This window comes from Nicotiana tomentosiformis, chromosome 9, assembly GCF_000390325.3.
Source record: "Nicotiana tomentosiformis chromosome 9, ASM39032v3, whole genome shotgun sequence".
NCBI classification, from domain to species: Eukaryota; Viridiplantae; Streptophyta; class Magnoliopsida; order Solanales; family Solanaceae; genus Nicotiana; species Nicotiana tomentosiformis.
In genome coordinates this window covers 96,746,520-96,767,459 of record NC_090820.1, presented here as the reverse complement: position 1 = coordinate 96,767,459, position 20,940 = coordinate 96,746,520, and the positions used below count along the sequence as shown (strand labels likewise).

The 20,940-nt window shown below is 37.3% G+C and overlaps 1 long non-coding RNA gene across 1 annotated transcript; it reads left to right on the top strand.

The window, feature by feature from the left end:
- Positions 1-58: 58 nt before the first annotated feature.
- On the top strand, positions 59-14,728 carry LOC104093118 (uncharacterized). The gene is made up of 3 exons (XR_004506232.2): positions 59-197; positions 292-430; positions 14,301-14,728. It is a non-coding gene; the product is annotated as an uncharacterized lncRNA (long non-coding RNA).
- The last annotated feature ends 6,212 nt before the right edge of the window (positions 14,729-20,940 follow it).

The following is a 20,940-nucleotide window of genomic DNA, read 5'->3' as shown; positions in this document are numbered from 1 at the left end:
TCGACCAATGGTATAGCTGTAATTTTAGCTCAAGGGTAAAATTATAATTTTAATTAACAACTCAACGCAATTCTAAACGCAGATTCTTCCGAGCCACAAGAAGAAATGTTGGTTTTCTCGGGTTCTTAATTTGTCCTCTCAAATAATAGTTTTTTTCATTTCTCTTCATCTTCGCAGTTGGGTGTTACAACATTCAGGTCTGTTCCTCTCTAAATTTTTGCCCAAATCTTGTTCTTTTTTTCATTAATTTCTATTAGGGCTTTATTTTCCTATCTGATTTGTTTTTTGTAGTTAGAGAGTTGGTATGAGGTATACTAGTTTAGGGCAAAACTTGGAGTCATTTGCCGGAGATAATGGTGGTCTTTTACCATGTATTTGCTGCTCTTAAAGGTTGAATCTCTGGGAACAAGCATTATGATTGATTATAGAGGTAATATATATTGTAGAGTATTTTTCGTTTTTAGTTCGCATGCTTCTTCACTGTCTTTGTCATGAGCGCTTTATGGGAGATAATTGGGGTTGTTTTGCTCTAATTTTCTCAATATGATCATATATCTGACACAGTGCACAACTTCGAGAAAGTTAAAATTGTATTGATCCTATATTTTTACTCAATTCTTAGGGATAAAATTATACATGTTGATTTTGTGCAGAGATAGATCTCATAGTCAGGGATATTATCTTTTTTTCTTTGTATATTTTTTTCACGCTCCTGCTTATTCAGGGGATGCGCGTGTCTTGCTCCCTTTTTTTATTTGTTCTTTAGGAAACCTAGGGATAAAAAATAATTAGAAAATTATTGAATTTTGGTTCCAATTTTCTTTTACCGAATTTCGATGGATTAGCTTTGTAGTGATGATCATGTCGTTGCTTTCTAAATATTATTCTAAACATATTCTTTTAGAATAACACACTTTATTAATAGAATTAGATCATTGATCACTGATCCACGGGAGAATTTCGATGATCTAATGGTTTTCAATTAATGAATGCTGTGTTTTAAAATTTATAGACAATTACTAAACTAAACGATATCTTCTGGTTCCCTTTTTGGTTTCCAACGATAGAACATGTAATGGGTTAACTAATGTATCTTTGGTTATGTATAAGACAACATTGTACATACTAGGAAGATCCACTTGACTAATTATGTGGAGTTTTGAAAGATATTCTGCAATCTATTATCTATATAATCCTATGTTGATTTGCATTGTATTTTATTTCTCTTAGTGGTGGAAGCATTTAAGCTATAGTAAATAGAGTATTTTTATTGTAATTTGAATTAGTCACTTATTTAACTGATTTCTTATAAATATGTTAAATTTAACAGAGCATTGCTAGCCGAATGATGTGATTTATCCCTTGATAGAGAAATATGCTCACATCAAGTCTGAGGAGGATAGTGTGTACGCAGACCTTACCCCTACCCTGGATAGAGAGATTGTTTCCGATAGACCCTCGGCTCCCTCCCTCTAAGAACTCTCCACCTTGCTCTTGGGGTGACTCGAACTCACAACCTCTTGGTTGGAAGTGGAGGGTGGTCACCACTAGAGCAACCCACTCTTGCTCATATAATGCCTATTAAATTATAAAAGTTTTATTTGGCTAAAAATTCACTTCCTTTGAAAATTAATAGTTCTACTATTTTACCCTATTGTGTGTTTTACAAGACTAATGACTATTGAATACAGAAAAAAGAATTTGAATTGTGTTAAATGTGTTGAACTTAAAAATACATCCTCTCTGATCGTCATTATTCAACTGCCGTATTTTAAAGACAAGTACAAAAATAATCATTTGATATTTTTCTCCTTTCGTATTCTTTTCTATTTCTCCCTTTGCAGAAACTTTAAAGATGCTTAAGTATCCATTTGAGAAAATTGAAAGGAGCGGTGGCACAAATAGCCTCTTAATATTAGCAACAAATCTCCATAATGAACTTTATAAAACTTATACTATGTAAAATTTCAATAATTAAATATTTTTAATGAACTCACAAGTTCATGCAAGAAGTGTTCATTTTGGGAAAGAAATTTTTGTCACCATTTTTTACTTATTGAGACTGCTCTTTGATTCTTTGAAGCAAAAGCCGATCTTCACTTTTATTTGTAATTTCTCCTCCCACCCACCAAAAGAAGAAAATTAGAAAGATGCCAATGGTCTTTTTGATAATGATCTCCTTTTCTTTTTTTACTAATAATCAGTCAAGTATATTGTATTACTATATTTGATCGATCTTAACTTTTTTGGCCAATTTTAAACCTCTTTAGATATTCGTCTATCAATGGCAATTAAACTTGTCTATGTCTTAGTTTGGAATAGTTCTATGAACTATATTCACAACTCTATACTTCTGTCACGACCTAAAATCCCACCACAGGCGTCGTGATGACACCTAGTTTTCATTAATAAATCCAAATTTCTTCCAAATTCGTATAAAATACTTGTAAAACCTAAAATCACTCCTAATTGGTTAAAGTAAAACTAAAAATTAAAAGTGCAACTATTTTTGGTATTTTCAAATATTATAAAAGTAGATAAACATAAGTTAAAACCATAGTAAACTAAAATAGTATTACTACAAGAACATTAATGACCTTAGCTTAAATATAAAATAAAACTATTTTATCCCTCGGTAGTGTATAAATCGAAGAATCCGAGATTTTTTTCTCATTTTTAGACATTTCAAGCACGAATTTAGGCTATTTCAAAGGGGTTTTCCACGATTTCGACTTGGGTAAGTATTTTATATCTGAAAGTGATTATACTTCATAAATTCATGTCAATATTTATCATTTATTTCGAATTTAGATAGAAGAAATTAGTTTTTTTTGTAAAACTTTCCAAAAATGAAAAATTAAGATTTGAAGGTCCATTTGACATCGAAATTTGATAGTTTTTGTATGGTTGGACTCGTTTCGGAATGGGTGTTCGGATTTCGTAAGTTTTTTCGAGATTCGAGATGTGGGCCCACTGTTGATTTTTGAGATGAATTTCGGATTTTAATCCGGAAAATTAGCAAATTCATATGAAATTAATTCCTACGATTTGTATTGAGTATATTGAATTATTTATGACTATATTCGAGGATTTCATACACGAATTCGCGAGGCAAAGGTTTATTGGATTCTTGAATTTGGTTGCAAAGCGAGGTAAGTGTCGTGGTTAACCTTGACTTGAAGGAGTAGGATTCAATTGTCTATTTGATACATGATTTAATGTGCGGGTACAACGTATATATGAGGTGATAAGTACATATGCGTTGTGGTTGAGTCAAAGCATGTAGGTGAAATTTGTTTATTGTGAATAATTATCTATTTAATTAAGATATTCCTGCTTAAGTTTATTATTGATTATTTGATCATTATTCGTGAAATTATTATTCATTTAATTATTGTTGAATATTTTGGAAGGTGAAGTCGGTATTTAGTATTGAATTGATTGATAAGTGTGCATTTAAATACTCTTCCGAATTTATATTATTATTTTCATGGTAAGGAAGAGTATAAAAGCACGAAGGGTGATGCCGTGCCATTTTAATTATTCATAATATCATTGTCATGGTAAGGAAGTGTGTAAAAGCATGAAGGGTGTTGTTGTGCCATTTGTGAGTGTAAAAGCATGAAGGGTGTTGCCGTGCCATTTTATGAGTATAAAAGCACGAAGTGTGTTGCCGTGCCATTTTATGAGTGTAAAAGCACGAAGGGTGTTGCCGTGTCATTTGTGAGTATAAAAGCACGAAGGGTGATGCCGTGTCATTTTAAGAGAGTGTAAAAGCACGAAGGGTGATGCCGTGCTAAAAGAGAGTTAAAGCACGAAGGGTGATTACGTGCCAATTATTATTATTATCAGTTTATGAGAGGAATAAGAGTAAAAGCACGAAGGGTGGTGTCGTGCCATTTTCATATTATCATTTGCTCATTTTATTGTTGATGAATTAATTGGCTGCTAAGTGATACTTTGCTTACTGAAATTATTATATCATTCCCCTTTGCATGCTCCCTCCCAATTTATAAATTGTTATTTATTGTATTATTGTTGCTTCGTATTTGTCTATACTTGTATAGGTCGTTTACGTATGTGTCTTATCATAGCCTCGTCATTACTTCGTCAAGGTTTGGCTCGGCACTTATCAGTATATATGGTCGGTTGTACTGATACTACACTCTGCACTTCTTGTGCAAATTTCGGAGTGGGTCCCACCGACGTACTATAGATTTGTCCGGATACATCTACCAGTGGAGACTTGAGGTATAACTGCATAGAGTTCGTAGTTCTGAAGTCCCCTTCTATCTTATCTCAGTTATGTATTATATTTCAACAGCTTGAATTTTATTTAGACCTTTATTTGTATTATTCTAGTAGCTCGTGCAGTTGTGACACCAGATTCGGGAATGTATTGTGATGATTCGGTAGTTATGGTCTTCCGCACTTTATTTTAGCAATTAACTTTTGTTTAATTTAATTTGCTTAAAAATAGTTAAGATTATTTTAACATTGGCTTGCCTAGCAAGTGAAATATTAGGCGTCATCACGGTCCTGAAGGTGAGAATTCCGGGTCGTGATAGTTGCTATCAGAGCCCTAGGTTACATTGGTCTCACGAGTCACGAGCAAGTTTAGTAGAGTCTGAAGGATCGGTACAGAGACGTCTGTACTTATCTCTCAGAGGCTATGAAGTTTAGGAACAATATCACTTCTTTCTTATTCTGTCGTGCGATTTTATTCTATCACTGATGATTGAACCATTCTATTCTTATTCTCTTGCATATGGTGAGAACACGTAATACATCAACTGATGGACAGGGACCAGAGCCCCCGGTGACAACTATAGCCAGGGGTGGAGGTCGAGGTCGAGGTCGTGCTAGGGGCCGAGGTATATGAAGAGGTAAAGCTCAGTCTAGAGCTCAAGCAGCAGCACCTATTGTAGAACCTCGGGTGGATCTTCAGCAGGAGGATCCCGTTCAGACTGTACCGATTGGACCAGTTCAGGTCCCAGAAGGATTCATAGCTATTCAAGTACTTCAGGACACTTTAGTCCGTTTGGTGAGCCTTATGGAGGGTGTGGCCCAGAATGGTACATTTCCAGTGGCACCAGCCATCTCACAGGCTGGGGAAGGAGAACAGACTCCCACTACCCCCGCTCCGGAGCAGATGGCTCAACAGTATCAGGCTCTAGCAGCCCCACCAGTTGGGGTAATTCAGCCAGTTGTTACGGCACATGCAGGTGATAGTGCCACCATGTCTTCCGAGGTCTTATTGAGACTGGATAAGTTTACTAAACTCTTTCCAGTTCACTTAAGTGGTACACCTTCTGAGGACTCACTAGATTATCTTGACTGCTGCTATGAGGTACTGCGGAACATTGGTATAGTTGAGACTAATGGGGTTGATTTTGCTGTATTTCAGATGACGGGTTCCGCCAAGAGGTGGTGGAGAGATTTTATGTTGACCAGACCAGCTGGGTCGCCTACACTAACTTGGGAGCAGTTCTGTCATGACCTCAAAACATAACTTGTCGTGATGGAGCCTATCGTGGTACTAGGCAAGCCGACTCATTCTAAAACAAATCGGGAGTTCAAATCAAAATAAAAGAGCAGAAAAGAAAAGCCCGATATCGGGGTGTCACTAGTCATGAGCATCTACTACAATTTGTCTAACAATATCAAGACTAACTCAGTCTGGAAATAGCTAAATACAACTAAAGGAAGCTAAGAGGGAGAAGAGTAGGGCTGCGATCGCCAGGCAGCTACCTTGCTATCCTCGAGAAAATCTGCAACCAGAATAATCAACAACCGCTACCGTGTCTAGCTATACCTGGATCTGCACATAAGGTGCAGGGAGTAACGTGAGTACGTCAACTAAGTAAGTAACAACAATAAATAAAGACTGAACAGTAGTGACGAGCAATAAAGTATATCAAGTTCATATCACAAAAATTTAGTAAAGTACAACATGCTTTAAAAATCAGTGTTTGAATCAAATCATCTCGTTTGAACCCTGTTCCAGTAAAAATTAATTAAAGATATTTTTCAATAGTTTTTCAAACAAAGGCTCAATGCAAATGTGAGCAAAAATGATGAAATCATAAACAGTCCCTCGGGTAAACCTCACAGTCACCCTTGCCACTCGGGCATACTTCACCATCACCCTTGCCACTCGGGCATACTTCATCATCACCCTTGCCACTCGAGCATACCTCACAATCACTCATGCCTCAGTCTAGAGCTCGAGCAACTGCACCTTTTGAAGAACCTCAGGTGGACCTTCAGGAGGAGGTTCCAGTTCAGAATGTACCAGTTGGACCAATTCAGGTCCCGGAAGGATTCATAGCCACTTCAGTACTTCGGGATGCTCTAGTCCATTTGGTAAGTCTTATGGAGGGCGTGGCCCAGAATGGTAAGTTTTAAGTGGCACCAGCCATCTCACAGGCTGGGGGAGGAGAACAAACTCTCACTACTCCTGCTCTGGAGCAGATGGCTCCCCAGAATCAGGCTCCAGCAACCCCGCCAATTGGAATAGTTCAGCAGTTGTTGCGGCACAAATCGGTGATAGGCCCGCCATGTATTTTGAGGCCTTAATGAGACTGGATAAGTTCACTAAGCTCTTTCCAGTTCACTTCAGTGGTACACCTTCTGAGGACCCACAGGATTATCTTGAACGCTGCCATGAGGTGCTGCGGAACATGGGTATAGTTGAGACCAATGGGGTTGATTTTGCTGTATTTCAGATGACGGGTTCCGCCAAGAGGTGGTGGAGAAATTATACATTGACCCGACCAGTAAGATCACCTGCAAGTCAGATCACCTGCACTTACGTGGGAGCAGTTCTCTCAGCTATTTTTGGAAAAGTTCCTCCCTATCACATTGAGAGAGGAATTCCGCAAGCAATTTGAGCGTCTACAGCAGGGCAGTATGACTGTTACTCAGTATGAGTCTCATTTTGTGGATTTGGCCCGTCATGCTCTCCTTTTACTACCTACGAAGCGATAGAGAGTGAGGAGGTTTATTGAGGGACTTACTCACCCTATCAGACTTCAGATGGCCAATGAGACCGGAAGTGAGATTTCTTTTCAGGCGGCTGCTAATGTCGCAAGGAGGGTCGAGATGGTTCTTGCACAGGAGAGAGGGCAGAGGTCCGATAAGAAGCCTCGTCAGTTCGGTGGTAACAGTGGTGCCTCGTCAGGAGGCAGGGGTAATTTTGGTAGGGGTCATCCTCCCAGACCATTTCATCAGCACTTCATGCATCTTCCGGTGCTTTAGGGAGTCACGGTTATATTATGCCTTACTCTGGGCAGCCAGTATTTAGTGCACATTCAACTCCTATCAGTGCACCACCACTCCAGAGTTACTACAGCAGTTATCTGGCCCATTTGGGTCAGCTTCAGCTTCAGCAGGCACGATATCAGGATGGGTGTTATGAGTGTGGGAACATTGGTCACATCAGGAGGTATTGCCCTAGATTGACGAGTAACAGATCTTGGCAAGATTCTCGTGCCATCATACCACCACCGGTTGCTTCACCACCTACTCAGCTAGCTAGAGGTGGAGGTCAGGCTATTAGAGGTAGAGGTTAGGTCATTAGAGGTGGAGGTCAGACCGTTAGAGGTGGAGGCCAGCCAGTTAGAGGCCGTCCCAAAGACGCAGTTTAGAGTGGTAGGGCCCAACTCCGATTTTATGCTTTTCCAGCTAGTCCTGAGGCCGAGTCATCTGATGCTGTGATCACAGGTATTATTCCAGTTGGCCATAGAGATGCCTCGGTTCTATTTGATCCAGGATCTACTTATTCCTATGTGTCCTCTTACTTTGCTTCATATTTGGTTGTGCCTTGTGATTCTCTGAGTGCTTCTATGTGTGTATCTACACCGGTGGGAGACTCTGTTATAGTAGATCATGTCTATCTTTCGTGTGTGGTTACTATTGGTAATCTTGATACTAGTGTGGATCTTCTACTTCTTGATATGGTAGATTTTGATGTCATCTTGGATATGGATTAGTTGTCTCCTTATCATGCTATATTAGATTGTCATGCAAAGACAGTGACCCTAGCTATGCCGGGGTTACCTCGGTTAGAGTGGAAAGGAACTCCTAGCCATTCTGTCAGTAGGGTTATTTCTTATATGAAAGCTCGGCGTATGGTAGAGAAAGGGTGTCTAGCCTATTTGGCTTATATTCGCAATCCCAACGCGGATGTCCCTTCTATGGACTCAGTACCAGTTGTTCGTGAATTTTTAGAAGTATTTCCTACATATCTGCCGGGGATGCCACCCGATAGAGATATTGACTTCTGTATTGATTTGGCTCCGGGCACTCAACCCATTTATATTCCACCATACCGTATGGCCCCGACAGAGTTGAAGAATTTAAAGAGCAGTTACAAGACTTGGTTGATCAGGGATTCATTAGACCAGTGTCTCGCCCTGGGGTGGACCAATATTATTTGTAAAGAAGAAAGATAGCTCTATGTGGATGTGTATAGATTATCGGCAGTTGAACAAAGCCACTATCAAAAACAAATATCCGCTGCCAAGAATTGATGACTTAGTTGATCAGCTTCAGGGTGCCAAGGTATTTTTGAAGATTGATTTGAGATCTGGTTACCATCAGTTGAAGATTAGGGCATCTGATGTCCCTAAGATAGCTTTTCGGACTCGATATGGGCATTACGAGTTCCTATTGATGTTATTTGGGTTAACAAATGCTCTAGCAATATTTATGGATTTGATGAATCGGGTGTTCAAGCCTTATTTGGATTTTTTTTGTGGTTGTATTCATTGATGATATCTTGATTTACTCCATCAGTCGAGAGGAACATGAGAAACATCTTCGAAGTGTGCTTCACACCTTGAAGAATAATCAGTTATATGCCAAATTTTCAAAATGTGAGTTTTGGTTAGACTCAGTGGCCTTTTTGGGGCATGTTGTATCGGCAGAAGGCATAAAGGTGGATCCTAAGAAGATTGAGGTTGTTGAGAATTGTCCTAGACCTACTTCAGTTACAGAGATCCAGAGTTTCCTGGGTTTGGCAGGTTATTATCATCAGTTCGTGGAAGGGTTTTCATCTATAGCAAGCACATTGACCAGACTAACCCAGAAGGGTGTCCCATTCAGATGGTCAGACGAATGTGAGTTGAGATTTCAGAAGCTCAAGCCCGCTTTGACTACGTTGGCAGTTACCTATTCTTCAGAGAGGTTAGCTTAAATTTACATTCGTGAGATTGTCCGCTTTCACGTTGTTATAGACTTTTGGAGGTTCTTGGGATCATTTCTTGCCACTTGCGGAGTTTTCTTATAATAATAACTACCAATCGAGCATTCAGATGGCTCCATATGAGGCATTATACGGAAGGCAATGCCGATCGCCAGTTGGTTGGTTTGAACCGGGAGATGCTCGGTTGTTGGGTACCGATTTGGTAGAGGATGCCTTGGATAAGGGAAAGATTATTCAAGATCGACTTCGCACAGCTCAGTCTAGACAAAAATGTTATGCCGACCGAAATGTTCGTGATATTGCATTCATGGTTGAAGAAAGAATATTGCTTCGGGTCTCACCTATGAAAGGTGTAATGAGGTTCTGAAAGAATGGCAAATTGAGCCCTAGGTATATCGGACCCTTTGAAATTCTTGAAAGGGTGGGTGAAGTAGACTACATGCTTGCATTACCACCTAGTTTATCAGTGATTCATCCGGTGTTCCATGTGTCTATGCTCCGAAAATATCATGGTAATCCGTCCCATGTGTTAGATTTCAGCTCAGTCTAATTGGACAAAGATTTGACTTACGAGGAGGAGCCGGTGGCTATTTTAGCCCGACAAGTTCGACAGTTGAGGTCTAAGAGTTATCCTTCAGTTCGGGTGCAATGGAGAGGTCAGCCGGTAGAGGCATCTACCTGGGAGTCTGAGTCGAACATGCGGAGTAAATATCCATACCTTTTCTCCAGCTCAGGTAGTTTTTTTTCTAACTCCGTCCGAGGACGAACGTTTGTTTTAGAGGTGGAGAATGTGATGACCGAAAATGTCATCTTTAAATTTAATAAGTAATTCACTATTCTAAGACCTTGAAAAGCACCATTTATCATTCCTCGGCTTGCGTGCGCAGTCCGTACAATTTTCCAAAAAATTTTCATGTGAAAAATGGGTTAAAATATGAAATAGAGCCTTAAAACTCAACTGAGTTGACTTTGGTCAACATTTGGAGCAAACGGACCCGGATCAGTGCTTTGACAGTTTCGGTAGCTCCGTATTGTGATTTGGAACTTGGGCGTATGCCCGGAATTTAATTTGGAGGTCCCTAGCTCAAGTTATGACCATTTAACGGAAACTAGTAATTTAAAGGCTAAAGATTTCTGTGATGACCTAAAATGTCATCTTTAAATTTAAGAATCAATTATGTGTTCTAAGACCTCGAAAAGTACTATTTATCATTCCTCGACTTGCGTGCCTAATCCGTAAAATTTCATGGAAAGTCTTTATGTGAAAAATGGATTTAAAATGTGGATTAGAGCTTTAAAACTCAATTGAGTTGATTTTGGTCAACATTTTGAGCAAACAGACTTGGATCAGTGTTTTGAGAGTTCCGGTAGGTCCGTATCGTGATTTGGGACTTGGGCGTATGCCCGAAATCAAATTCCGAGGTCCCTAGCCCGAGATATGGAATTTTAAAGAAAATAATTAAAATGTTTAAGTTCGAATAGTGATCGGATGTCTAATTATGTGAAAACGACACCGGAATAAAATTTTGATGAATCCAACAGCTCCGTATGGTGATTTTGGACTTAGGAGCGTGTTCGGAATTTTATTTGGAAGTCCGTAGTTAAATTAGGCTTGAAATGGCTAAAAACAAGAATTTAAGTTTGGAAGTTTGACCGATGAGTTGACTTTTTGATACCGGAGTCAGAATCTAGTTCCGAAACTTTTCATAGCTCCGTTATGTCATTTATGACTTGTGTGTAAAAGTTGAGTCAATCGGAGTTGATTTGATAGGTTCCGACATCGAATGTAGAAGTTGAAAACTCTTAGTTTCATTAAGCTTGAATTGGGGTATGATTCATGGTTTTAGAGTTGTTTGATGTGATTTAGAGGTTTGAATAAGTTCGTATGATGTTTTAGGACTTGTTGGTATATTTGGTTGAGGTGCCGAGGGCCTCGGGTGAGTTTCGGATGGTTAACAGATAAAAAATTAGACTTAAAAGCTGCTGCAATTTTCCCTTCTGATGTATATTCTGGGTTGTGATCGAGCCCCAGATCGAACCCAGATATCGAGCCCACGATCGAGGCCTGAGTCGAAACCAGGTACGGGGCTCAGTATCGAAGCCACGATCGAAGATCCAGCTCGAGGACATGATCGAAGGTAAGGCTCGAGGGCTAGGATCGAGACCCATGCTCGATGCCCTGATCGAAGACCCATGCTCGATGCCCTTAACGAAGGCTCAACCTCGATGTCCTGATCGAAGGCCCAACCTCGATGCCCTGATCGAAGGCCATGACCGAGGTCTAGGCTCGAGCCTGTGATCGAAGCCGCGATCGAGGCCCAATTCGAGGACCAGTTCCGAAGGCTGCTGGGCAGTTTTATAAAAAGAGTGCATTCGTCCCATTTGCCATTTTTAACAAATTGGAGCTTGAGCAGAGGCGATTTTTGATAGATTTTGAAGGAAAAGACATTGGGGTAAATGATTCTAACTTGGATTTGGTCTATAAACATAAATATATTATTGTTTTCATAATTTAATAAGTGTTTTGAGATTGAAATTTGGAAAAGTTTAGAAATCTCATAGAAACGGAATTTTGAGATTTTGGTATCGATACAGAGTCGAATTTGAGTGAAACTGATATGGTTGGACTCGGATCAGTGTTTTGCCAGTTCCGGTAGGTCCGTATCGTGATTTGGGACTTGGGCGTATCCCCGGAATCAAATTCCGAGGTCCCTAGCTCGAGATATGAAATTTTGAAGAAAACAATTAAAATGTTTAAGTTCGAATAGTGACCAGATGTCTAATTATGTGAAAACGACCCCAGAATAGCATTTTGATGATTCTAACAGCTCCGTATGGTAATTTTGGACTTAGGAGTGTGTTCGAAATTTTATTTGGAAGTCCGTAGTTAAATTAGGCTTGAAATGGCTAAAAATAAGAATTTAAGTTTGGAAGTTTGACCGATGAGTTGACTTTTTGATACCGGAGTCGGAATCTAGTTCCGAAAATTTTCATAGCTCCGTTATGTCATTTATGACTTGTGTGTAAAATTTGAGGTCAATCGGAGTTGATTTGATAGGTTCCGACATCGAATGTAGAAGTTGAAAACTCTTAGTTTCATTAAGCTTGAATTGGGGTATGATTCATGGTTTTAGCATTGTTTGATGTGATTTCTAGGTTTGACTAAGTTCGTATGATATTTTAGGACTTGATGGTATATTTGGTTGAGGTTCCGAGGGCCTCGGGTGAGTTTCGGATGGTTAACGGATCAAAAATTGGACTTAAAAGCTGCTACAATTTTCCCTCCTGCTGTATATTCTGGGCTGTGATCGAACTCAGATATCGAGTCCCAGATCGAACCCAGATATCGAGCCCACGATCGAGGCCTGAGTCGAAGCCAGGGACGGGGCTCAGTATCGAAGCCACGATCGAAGGTCCAGCTCGAGGACATGATCGAAGGTAAGGCTCGAGGGCTAGGATCGAGACCCATGTTCGATGCCCTGATCGAAGGCACATGCTCGATGCCCTGATCGAAGGCTCAACCTCGATGTCCTGATTGAAGGCCCAACATCGATGCCCTGATCGAGGCCATGACCGAGGTCCAGGCTCGAGCCTGTGATTGAAGCCACGATCGAGGCCCAGTTCCAGGACCAGTTCCAAAGGCTGCTGGGCAATTTTATAAAAAGAGGGCATTCGTCCCATTTGACATTTTTAACAAATTGGAGCTTAAGCAGAAGCGATTTTTGATAGATTTTCAAGGAAAAGACATTGGGGTAAGTGATTCTAACTTGGATTTGGTCTATACACATAAATATATCATTGTTTTCACAATTTAATTAGTGTTTTGAGATTGAAATTTGGAAAAGTTTAGAAATCTCATAGAAACGAAATTTTGAGATTTCGGTATCGATACGGAGTCGGATTTGAGTGAAACTGGTATGGTTGGACTCGTAATTGAATGGGTTGTCAGATTTCATAACTTTTACCGGATTCCGAGATGTGCACCCCGCAGACAAATTTTTAATTAATTTCGGGATCTTTTCTTTAAAATGTAGTATTTTCTTATAGAATTGATTCCTATAATATTTAGTGATTGTATCGAATTATTTTGGCTAGATTCGAGCCAGACGGAGTTGGATAATCGTGGAAAAGGCCTTATAGTAGATTAAATTGGAGCAAGACGAGGTAAGTCTCTTGTCTAATCTTGTGAGAGGGAAATTACCTCATAGGTGATTAAAATTAAACAATTATTGCTAAAATTATGGGGGGCTACGTACGTACGAGGTGATGAGAGTCCGTGCGTAGCTACTATTAATGCTAAAGTCCGGGTAGTTTAGGACTCAAAGCATGCCTTACTTGTGTAAATTGTGTTCTTTGATTTATTTATATTAATTGATATCTATATGAATATATTGTGAATTGTTAGATAAAGATATTAAAGGATGGAAATCTCATAGGCTTGATTGTCTGTTTAAATCAATTAATTGTTAAAAGAAATTATTCTCCTCCCGAATTTACCTTATAATAAATATACTCTCCTTCCGGAGGCACATAAGAAAATGTCCTCCTTTCTTGTGGAGCGGGCCAAACGCCTCGGCAGGATAGATGTATCTATGGATCACGCCACACGTCCCTCGGCAGTGTACACGACACTCTGGATCGGGTCGTACGTCCTCGGCAGAAATCGTACTTAATAATAATAATTACACGATACTTTAATAATATATTTCAGCTTGTAAAGCTAATTAATAAATTGGAAAAATCTTTAGAATTTAATGAATTATTATTCTTGCTTGTTAAGGAATTAATTGTTACTCATGTAAATGAGAATTAATTGATAAATTGGAAATTATTTGTATTGAAGGAATTTAATTAATATATTGATAATTATTACATTTGAAGGAATTTGATTATTTCCGCTGATTAAATAAATTATTATAAATTCTGTAATGTATACTGATTTAAATATCCTTGTTTTATTTCAGTTATTATTGACCCATAGTGAGTGTCAAAGTCGGCCATCTCGTCTCTACCACTTCGAGATTAGGCTTGATACTTACTGGGTACACGTTGTTTACGTACTCATACTACACTTGCTGTACTTTTTGTGCAGGATCTGAGACAGGTACTAGTGGAGGACCTATCATCACATACCCACGTCATCCCGAGGCATAGTGATGAGCTGCCTTTCTGAGCCGTTCTGCAGCTACCAGTGTCTCTTCTTATATTTATATTCTGTCTATTTCATTTCAGACAGTATTTGGAGTTTTGTATAATCTACTAGATGTTCATGCACTTGTGACACCGGGTCTTGTCACACAAATTGGTAGAAGTTGGTATTATATTATTTTTTTAGAATAAAAGTTTAACCAATGTACGATTGACTTATTAGTTGGCTTGCCTAGCTGTAGTGTTGGGCGCCATCATGACCTATAGGTGAAATTGGGTCGTGACAATTTTAAAGTTTTACCACAGGGTTGAGTTTTTGATATCGGAGCCGAAATTCGATTCTGGAAATTTGAACAACTCCGTTATGTCATTTATGACTAGTGTGCCAAATTTGAAGTCATTCCGAATTTATTTAATATGTTTTGGTATGAGATTTGTAAATTGAAAAGTTTAAAACTCAAAGTTTGAATAAGGTGTGAATTGTAATTTCAGCGAGACCCCGAGTAAGTCCGTATTATGTTATTGGACTTGTTAGTATATTCGTACGGGGTCCCGAGTACCCCGAGAGTGAAACAGATTGAAATCAGATCAAGAATTGGACTTAAGAAAAATCTGTATTTTTGCCTTCTTTTATAATCGCACCTGTGGATTTTTGACCGTAGGTGTGAGCTCGCAGAAGCGAGCCTTCGATCACAGATGCGCCCGGGCTTGGCTGGGCAAATGTCCGCAGGTGCGGAAATGTGCACGCACCCGTGCGTTTACAGAAGCGTGTCCGCAGATGCGGACATACGCTGGTAGCCCCTTTTCCGCATATGCGAGATTTTTCTCGCAGATGCAAGCTCGCATGTGCGAGCCCAGGAACCACAGGTGCGAAAATGCCTGGGCAGTGTATATATCGAAGAGTCCGATATTTTTACTCATTTTTGTCATTTTGAGCTCGGTTAGGGCGAATATTTGGGCGATTTTCACGGGAAACGTTATGATAAATGTTCCTTATCCTATATTGATTATATTTCACGATTCCATACTCGTTTATATCATGAAATCGTAAATTTATGGAAGAAAAATAAGATTTTTCTAAAATCTTCCAAAAACGAAAATGTTTGATTTAAAGGTCCATTTATATCGAAATTGGACAATTTTTATATTGTTGAACTCGTATCGGAACGTGTGTTCGGATTTCGTGAGTTTTTTCGGGATTTGAGATGTGGGTCCCACTATCGAATATTTTATTGAATTTTAGATTTTTATCCGAAAAATGTGTAAATTCATATGGCATTAATTCCTATGATTAGTATTGAATATATTGAATTGTTTGTGAATAGATTTGAAGCTTTCGGAGGCAAATTTAAAAGGAAAAGTTGTGATTGAATAATTGATTGGAATTTACAAAGCGAGGTAAGTGCCGAGATTAACCTTGACTTGAGAGAATAGAACCCTTAATTTATTTGTTATGTGAATTGCATGTGAACGACGTATAGGCGAGATAACGAGTGTCCATACGTCGTCAAAATTAATTGTTTGCCTGCTTACTTGAAAAATCATAAATTGTTTTTAATCATAAATTAATTATTATAACAATTGTTTCTCTCTTATTCTTTGTCAATTATTAATTCTTTAATTTCTGCATTAATTGTTACATGTTATTTGAATTATGTGTTTTAATTGTTATCTGACATTTAGCATATTTAATATTAAACTGCCTATTTTCTCCCTGATTTCTATAATAATTTGCTATTTATCATTGTTTGTTTCATAATTAAATCATAATTATTGTATGCTTGTTGTCTTATAATTTTATATTAATTGTTGTATTTATTGAGGAAATTTCTTCTATAAGAATTGATTGATGAATATATTGGAGGATCGGGTTGCACGCCGCAACAGACTTATTAAAAGTCAATATTGGGGGATCGGATTGCACGTCGCAACAGACTTATAAAAAGTTAATATTGGGGGATCGGATTGCACGCCGCAATAGACTTATTGAAAAGTCAATACCGGAGGATCGGATTGTACGCCGCAACAGACTTATTTAAAAGTCTATATATATACTTGATTGAAATAAATATATGACAGACTTGATTAAAAGAAAAATATTGGGAGAGCGGGTTGCACGCTGCAACAGAATTGGTTGAAATAATAATGGATTATGACTGATGAGTTGACTTAAATTATTATAAATGAGTTACCTAATTTATTTCTATTATTTGTTGTTACTAATATTGCGTACAAGTTAATGTAAGTGAACCGCCTTAGCCTCGTCACTACTTCGTCGAGGTTAGGCTCAACACTTACCAGTACATTGGGTCGATTGTACTGATACTATACTCTGCACTTCTTGTGCAGATTTTGGAATTGATCCCAGCGGCGTACCATAGACTTGCTCGGATTTCAGCTACCAGAGGAGACTTGAGGTATAACTGCATGGCGTCCGCAGTTTTGAAGTCCCCGTCTATTGTACTTTAGTTGTGTGTTTATTTCCAGACAACTTTATTTTATTCAGACCTTTATTTGTATTTATTCTAGAAGCTCGTACACTTGTGACATCAATTCTGAGATGGTATTTAGACACCGTTGTTTTTATGAATTATTTCAAAATTGCTTCCGCATTTGCTTCCTTGTTATTAATAAATTTAAAATTATTTTAAAAATGGATAATATTATTCTAACGTTGGCTTGCCAAGTAAGTGAAATGTTAACCGCCATCACAATCCGAATATGAAAATTTCGGATCGTGACACCAGGAATCCTGACGCTAGAAATTTAAGCCACAATACGAAAAATTCTAGTGATAGATTAGAATTTGTGGAAAAAGGTGATCATTGGGATTTCTTTAATCATAAATCCTGTCGAACCTGGTGATCACCGTGAGTAAAAAATCTCACTGATCACCGTAAGAACCTGGTGATCACCATGAGCATACTTCCAAAATCGCGGAGGTCTTAACATGTCAAAATTTAAATGGTCGCACCGAAAGATCCTATTTGTGTAGATAAAACTATCCTTTATAGTCCTCAAAATTTTAATAGCCCATATTTTTTATATTTTCAAATATATTATATCTAATAGTCCGAAATGTCTATTTTGTTTATTTTTTGTATAATGACAGTCTATTTTGTATAGCGACAGTCTATTTTGTATATATTTTGTATAATGACAATGTATTTTGTATATATTTTGTATAGTGACAATCTATTTTGTATATTTATTTTTAATAGTGATAGTCTATTGTATATAAATTGTATAGTGGCAGTCTATTTAGTATATTTTCGTATAGTGACAGTCTATTTTGTATATATTTTATATAGTGACAGTCTATTTAGTATATTTTTTTGTATAATGACAGCCTATTTTTATATATATTTTGTATAGTGACAGTCTATTGTATATAAATTGTATAGTGACAGTCTATTTTATATAATTTTTGTATAGTGACAGTTTATTTTGTCTATATTTTGTAATATACCAATATTCAAAAATATTTTTACCGAAAGAAATACATAAATATCCATGTAAATATATACTAATGGTGGGCCTGAAATTATGATTTCCATCAAAATCAACTAATGACATTTATGTGAAAATATATTTGGTGAAAACCAAAGGATTTTTCCAGCAAAGAAAGTTAGCCCAGAAAAAAAAAGGCAATAACAGATAGCTTGGGATTTTTATTCAAAGGGTGATTGCCCCTCTCTGTTTAGCCAATGATTTTCCTTTTTCACTTTTAAAACAAAATCAACAACCCTTGAATTCCTGGAAATATGCACTACTATATAGTCATTTCTTCAGCATCAATCAACAACAACAGTCAGATCTCTCTTTCTCCGTCTCTGTTTCGGTGATTTTAGTTCCTCTTTTTTGGTACACGACAATTGAGGCAATGATGATATTTTATCTGAATTCTGTGCTAACTGGGTCGCGCATAGAGACTATCCGTCCCGTATCTTGGCCTGGCAAATCACCGGATGACCGACAATTCAAAGGTTTTTACTTTGCATGCAATCAGTGATTTTGCAATCATGGCGTGTTCGCCTCTCTTTTCCGCGATCTGTCTTTGCAGATCTGAGTTTTTTAGTTAAGTACTTTAAATTGACCTAAAACTTCTTCTTCTTTGAATTTCAATTACTTTTTGTGCTTTTAAGTGTTAGCTTAAGCATCAGACCAAAAGAATGAGGATTTTGAGGAAGATTGAGTTTTTCTGTGGTATGGTTATGATACTATGAAGTCAAAAGTCAAAAGGAGTTGCCGGAGAATCGTCGGAGCAACGGCTCAAGATAAAATCAAAGATGGAGGAAGAGAGTTTAAACTCTAATTCCAAGTCTTTGGCTGAACCGCGACGACATCCGCTTGCCGAAGTAGTGGGCGAGTGGCGGTGGTGTCAAGACACTCTTAAGGAAACTAAATCTGGGGATATAACTATGTGTGTGCTTGTGAGTTAGAATTACTTTTGGGATATACAATGTATATTATAATTTTGGGCTATCGGGTGTTAAAATTTTGGCCCAAGCGGCTATTAATGAAGTTTGCTCATTTGTGTATCTTGCCCAAGAAGATCAGGCCTAGAGTCCAACGGACTACTAATTCGAGATTGTTGGGCCATGACTTTATCATCAAGCAAAAAGCATAACTAGGCAAAATTTTAGGAAAATTTCTATGGATGTAGCAGCATTAGGTATTTTACATCCAAGACAACTAAATAATTATATTCCTATCAAGAATCCTTTAAACCCTATACCCTAAATCATGCATTCAAAGAATTTCAGTTACACTGGTTCTCTTCAATTAAGATGATTGACAACCTTAGAGTCGGGCAATTGCATTATTCGTAACAACCATATTCCTTTGTATTCCATATATTATATAAAAAGATGAAAGCAACTAATAGGAAGCAAACAACTGAAATATCTAGTTTATTTTTTCTGCCATGGATCAACCAATTCTCACACAATCTATTCATAATTTCTCGCATGTATATGACTTCCACCAAACGTAAATTTTAGTATATTACATATTTAATTAGCAACATTTAATATTATAAAAGTTATAATAATGAAATAATTTCATATTATATTTATGAAATAATTGTAGTATATTGCATATTTAATTATATAAATGGTATAAGATACATAGATACTTAGAAATAAATATTTACAGAATAATATTGGTATAAATATTATATATTCAGAAGGCCGCCAAAATATTGATATAAAAGTTCTGGAGTGTATTATATGTTATAATTCAGTTTGTGGTATATTCATCGTATAAATATTGCTATATGTTTGGAGTATGTTATATAGTTGTATGAATTTCACTTTGTATAATATAGTACTATTATATACAACATATATAATTGACATAATGTACATATATAAACAGGTATGTTCCATATATATAGTGATAGATATATACGTATAATATATCTAACATAAACCATCAAAATCCTATAGAATAATGGAACGCATGAAACACCATAAGATGCATTCAATGTTGGATATTTCCAAATCAAGGAAGTGTGTCAAAAGTTTTTTAAGATGGTAGAGAATGTCCCATGATTTATGCATCTTATCTGCAGTGGCGGACCCACGTAGTGGCTAGCGGGTTCAACTAAACCCGCTTCACCAAAATATAATACAGTATATATGAATAAATTATGATTAAAGTTGTGTAAATTTTATATAAATACTTTATTTGAACCCACTTGACAACTACTATTTTACAATTAAAGTTATGTACTTCTAAGATTAAACTCGCTTGCATAAAATTCTGGGTCTGCCACTGCTTGTCTGGTTATTAATTATTTGCTTAATCTTTATAATATGCTATTAGTGTAAAAACAATCTTTCATTTATGTAATAAATAAAGAATATTATTATTTTCTTAAATATTTTTTAAAAAGTGTTCACCCACAGATTCCTCTTTATCTATCATTTAACCAGGATTTTATTAGGACTCCTAATCTCCGAAGAAATGGAGGTACCCACGTTTCTCCTCTTATAAAAAGGGTCTAGCAATCTCCTCGTATTATAGGAGGCTGATGTATGAGACCATTGTTTTTTGAACTTCTTTTAGTCCAAAAAATAGCATTTTGCCCATAGTATAAGGTATGTGAAAGAGAAGTATTTTTATATGAACTTGAAAGTACCTATGACTAAACAATTACTGATAGTTCAAATTATGTAGAGGGTGTTTGGATTGATTTTTAAACTGATCAAATCAACTTTTAAGCCTTTTTAGATTTTATCAGTTTTCGTCAAAGTAAAAAAATGCGTAAAATAAGTTTAAAACAGCTTAAAACAAGCTAAAAGTAAGAAGCTGGATAACCCCAACTTATTATTTTTTGGCTTAAAAGCTATTTTTCTTGAAAAGTCACTTTTCACTACTAGAAATCCGCTAAAAACCGACCAACGTTGGTCGGTTATGGCCAATTACCGACCAAAATGCGACCATTTGGGTGTGTACGGTATTTTGATGGTCGGAATGGCTTACCGACCAAAGTTGGTCAGAAATTACCGACCAGCATTGGTCGGTAGCTTTAAACGGCCATCTGACAATTTAAATTATTTATCGACCAACTTTGGTTG